Here is a 5,351-nt window from a genome sequence, read left to right on the forward strand (position 1 = left end):
TCTCCGACTGGCCGACTGGCTCCTTGAGCCTGTCGGGCTCCAGCCGGAATGAAAGGCTTATTAATTTCCGACTACCAGCATTGTAATGCGGTGGTTGGAAATTAAACGAAGATGCGGCCCGGAAGGGCTCCGACCAACGGTCGAAGCCTTCCCGAGTTTCATTGTAATCGGCCCCTAAGGTTCTTACTGGCACGCAGTTTTAAATTTACCAAAGGTATGAGGTCACCCTGCCGTATAGTCCCTTCAGGTATTGTAATGTGAAAATGTCCTATAATAAACGTATATTTTTGTAAGCATAGCAATATCTTGCTGCAACCAACTGTACATATATAACTTTATGTACCATACTGCAAGTTACACCAGGTTAGTATCGATAAGTTCCATTAGTAGTACACAGGAACCATAAAGAGGAGAGTTTCCTTGTGACTTCCAGACACGCAGATAACACTGTTGTCATACATATGGGTTGCGCTCAGCTCCCATGACTGTAAGTGTATAGGATGTAGTCCTGTTATATGAAGGAGTAGTGACGAAGTCAGGAGCCTCCGTGTAGGTAATAGGATCTTTATTATATTGAGTACATTGGTAGAGGAGACAGTGCGACCTGTGTTCTATGTGTGAAAGTTCATATGTTATTCAACTTCATGTATAGCACCATGAGTTTCTTGTTAACAGATTTAAGTTTATCATTTATTTATTTATTATTTTTGTTATACATGTAAGCCAATTCACAAAACACTCCTTCCTTGCTACCCTTTCTTTTTCCCTATTTGTATCTATAACGTCGTAGATACGCACTTCTCAGTAATCAACATAGTCACAAATGGCAGCCATATATACATGAGAATTTCGCAGCCCCTGTCATAGTCCGTTTTCAGTATTAGCATGATATGCATTGCATACGCATGCGTGATGATTCACCAGAAGCCCAGCACGAACTTCGGTTTCCTGCTGCGGAGTTACGCAGAGTTTTTGAATCTACGCCTGGTAAGCTCCATCCGTTTAGTTGTTAGAGTTTTTACTCCCCAACAGAGCCGTTAGTGAACTCGCTTTTCCGCATTTTTTTTAGCACGGGGATCTAGCCAACAGAAACGCCTCTAGGAGTCACAGGATTATTACATCTCGATACATCGAGATTACCACGCAAGCATTAAGGTAGGACTGGTTAGCAACACCTCCGAAGGCATCTAAGAAAGTTATTGTACTACGCAATTTTATTTTAGCAGAATCTTTCGTGCATTTCAGAAATCTCTAATATAAGAACGCGCCCAGTGAACCTCTATCCAGTATCGACTCATACAGAGTGGAGGTTGGTAACACGAGTGTACGGGCATATAACTGGTATAATGCGGAACACTGGTTGCACACAATTCCCACTAGGGGTCTTAAGGCAATACGCACGGTATAAGGATTATCTCTTCTTCGGTTTTTCCTTTCTTCCTCCATACACAACCCCTCAGGTCATCCACCTATCCCTAAGCCTAAGCTCTTTTCTCATTTCCACTCTAGTCACTTAAAAGAATGGCATGTACTGAAATCGTAGCTCATAGATCCATTTTGTTAAAAATTCTTTGACTGCATACTCTTCAATGTTGAAGGATCATATCAAACAGTATGTACTATTTTCTGATCTCTTCTAGATACAGCCCCTGAGGAAGGGCCAAGGGGCCCGAAATGCATAGGGCGTCGAAAGCAAACATAAAAATGTATATGTGAGAAATGTGAATGTAAAACTGTAATCCAATGAAACCCATAATTGGTTATAAAGTTTGATTCAATTTTTGAAAAAGAAATAAGTAAATAACAATAACAAAACTATGCAATGTTTGTGAGTATTAAATGGTGTTTTTGTTAGTTTACATATGAGAGATTTATGTTGATAAAGTGAATAGAAGCACTCCAGCGGGAAGTGCAACAGTGCGCATTAGGTCAAGTGGTTTCGCTTGGTGTTTGTTAGAGGAGACAGGACACCCACTTGCTTCTTCACATACTGGCTCCAACCGTAAACTGTCTAAACACCGAATACTGGAGCCAGAACGTAAGAAAGCAAATGACATAATGGCACTCTAGAGTTCACACAGGAGTGCGCCAGCACCTCATTGTAAGGATACCACAATGAACTAATGATGGTGGGCGGCCACAGATATGTCCTCTACTGTATCATCTGTTCATACACATTTTAATGGGTGTGAAAACAAATTACTCAAAGTTACATCCAGATCTTGATTTCAAGTAAATATTGAATTTTGCATACTTTAAACCAGCTGCCTATTCTGTGGAACATCTAGTATGGTATGGCATTATGTACAAGATTGCAGGGACACCAGTTAATTTAGTGATTCACATATAGCACTATTTCAAGACAATTGCATTATGATTTAGGCTTCTCCCAAGGGTGGCGACGAATATAACACACTCCAATATATTTGTATTTTCATTGCCAGACCAATCTAATGGTGCCAGACCAATCTTAGCCCCCAAATCAAGCCCACTGTGCCCTGGGTGAGCTCTGCGTGTTACAATTCTATAGGTGCCAGACCAATCTAAGCCCCCAAATCAAGCCCACTGTGCCCTGGGTGAGCTCTGCGTGTTACAATTCTATAGTGCCGGATACCTGGTAATGAACGGAAGGACACCGGATGACTCCCCTCCAAATTGGACCTGGACAAACGGGCACAAGAAATCTTTTCTGGACTTCACCATCTGCAATTCAGACCTGTTACATCATCTGGCCAGCTTTAGCATCCAACCACGACGGGAAAGCGATCACCATCCACAGGTCATCTCCTTCAAAATAAAGCCGGAGTATCATACGTCTGCTTTAACCACTTGTACTGGGATCCACACTGAGAATCTGAAGCGCCTAAGATGGAGCGACGATGTAAGCCCCAACATCATGAAGGCAAGCTTAGCTCTTATTAATGGGGACACAGATCAGAGGGCTTCCCCGATTGCTGTAAGGACGACTCTCTGCTTACAACTGGTCACGCTTTTTCCTGTTAAACAGCACCAACACAATGCTAGCTCCATCCGGCAGTTCTCACTCTCAATCCAGTCGAGGGCGCTGAAGAAAGCCAGGAACAACGCCTTGCGGGCACTTACAAAATCTCCAGGAAATAATGATCTCAGGCACGTGTACAAATCAGCGCAAAAATCATTCAGGATGGCCTCACAAAAAGACAAACGACTACATCAAAACCAACTATGGGCCAAGCTCCTTTGGGAAAGCAAAAACCGCAATGCGAGAACATTTTGGGCCTTGATCAACCGCTCCAACTCGGGGTCACCAAAAGTCGGCAAATATACAGGAATCAGACTGGGCCGCCTTCCTGACTGACCACTTTAGGTCCCCGGAGAGCACAGCGTCAACAGGAAGCAGCCCCTCCAAAGAGGTAGAAGCGTCCCAAAGCATTTGCAGGCGCAAGAACATAAACTGTGTAGACTATCTTACATATGATATCAAGATCACTGAAGAAATGGTTGCCAATGCTGTGACAAAAGCAAGATCGGACTGGGCCCCGGGCCCAAACGGCTTGCCTCAGAGACTGTTTAAATCCAACATAGCTCTTTGGTCAGGGCACTTAACCAACTTGTTTAACTTTGTGCTTAGAACCTCAACTGTTCCGGACTCCTGGCGTGGGGCAATAATCCACCCAATCCAAAAATCAGGCTCCCGTGCCACTCCAAGCAACTACAGATTAATTGCCCTCCTTGACATCGAGGCAAAGCATTACGCAGGCATTCTTCTGAAGGAGCTGAAGGCATGGGTGGAACAGCGCGAACTGCTACCAACGAACCAAACTGGCTTTACTGCCAATTCAGGGACCCTGACCAACTTGTTTACATTGTCTATAATCATCGACAAAACGCTTTTATCATCTAGATCTGTGCACTGTTGCTTTGTTGATTTCAAAGCTGCGTTTGATCGGATCCCAAGGGCAGCTCTATGGGGTAAACTGAAAAAATGGGGGATTCCTGAAAAACTTCTGGATGCAATAATCCAACTATACTCACACACTTGGGTCCAGGTGAAGCTGGGATCCGGCACGCACCTCTCACGGAAAATCATGAGAACCAGAGGAGTCAAACAGGGGTGCGTGCTGGCCCCCCTCCTTTTTAACCTGTTCATAGCAGATCTGTCGGTCACACTTAACGAAATAAACAGTCACCACCCCAAGGTTGGAGGCGTAGCAATAAGCAATCTTCTTTACGCCGACGATCTGATTCTTTTCAGCCTTACACGGGTCAGGCTTCAAAGGCTTTTGGATAGGCTACACAGTTACACAATTAAGAACCAACTTGAGGTAAACTTAAAGAAAACCCAATTTGTGTCCTTTGGAAGGAAACGTAATGGCGGCGGTGTGTGGTCATATAACAATAAAAATCTAACAACAGGACGCACATACAAATACTTAGGGGTCCATTTTGATTCCAGGGGTAACTTCTAAAAACAGTGTGATGAAATTTCAGTAAAAGCCACGATTCTACAGGTTACTTTATCTAAGCTTGCTAAAGAGCTGTCCGGTCCAACGCTCTCATTCCTACTGGAAATTCTGAGAGCAAAAATCGGACCTACCCTAACGTATGGCATCAAAATATTTAGGGGTAAGCTAAATATAACTCTGAACCAACTTGTGACCAAGATCTACAAAAAAGTCCTCCATCTACCCAAATCTGCCTCTGCTGCCCAGATCAGGCTAGAACTGGGCTTATTAAATTATGAGGCTTCCAACACTGGCACATATCTAAACTTCTGTCATAAACTCAGAAAAGCAGCTTTAGGTACTTTAGAGTCTCTAGTTTGGTTGGAGATCAGTCGGAAAAACCCTGGGGGCTCGTATGGCCGCCTCTTTACAGACTCTATCCGCGAAATGGCCGCGTGTGACCTATGGGTCCTCCACCCCAGCACGACCGCATTTAAAACCTGTATTAAAAAAAGCGTCAGAATGTGCTCACTCATCATGGACAAAGCACATCTCTGCAGACGCAGCCACGCATGGTCAGTCATGAATTCCTATGGGCGCATATCTCCGGCTACCTACCTCTCCTGTACTTATTCACTGCGGCGTTTTTTGGCCATTAGACTGGGGGTTTGGCGATTCTTAACCCCTTCGATGCTCATGACGAGCTCGGCTCGTCATGAGGTACACCTCTCGTGTGCTCATGACGAGCTGAGCTCGTCATGTAAAAGGGGATTCTGTAAATATCAGCACAGGAGGGGGATCAGCTTAGCACCCAAGGTGTTAAAAGAACTGCTCACATGGCTGCGTTCCACGGAAGATCTAACATGCAGAGGGTGCGGCAAGACAACCGAAACGCTAGAGCACGTGGTTTGCTTATGTCCCGCACTT

The 5,351-nt window shown here is 44.4% G+C and overlaps 1 long non-coding RNA gene across 1 annotated transcript; it reads left to right on the top strand.

Annotated features, from left to right (window-relative positions):
• The first annotated feature begins 889 nt into the window (after positions 1–889).
• On the top strand, positions 890–1,742 carry LOC147724565 (uncharacterized). The gene is made up of 4 exons (XR_015309923.1): positions 890–987; positions 1,070–1,155; positions 1,246–1,309; positions 1,641–1,742. It is a non-coding gene; the product is annotated as an uncharacterized LOC147724565 (long non-coding RNA).
• Positions 1,743–5,351: the final 3,609 nt, after the last annotated feature.

This window comes from Lissotriton vulgaris, chromosome 4_1 (genome assembly GCF_964263255.1).
Source record: "Lissotriton vulgaris chromosome 4_1, aLisVul1.2, whole genome shotgun sequence".
NCBI classification, from domain to species: domain Eukaryota; kingdom Metazoa; phylum Chordata; class Amphibia; order Caudata; family Salamandridae; genus Lissotriton; species Lissotriton vulgaris.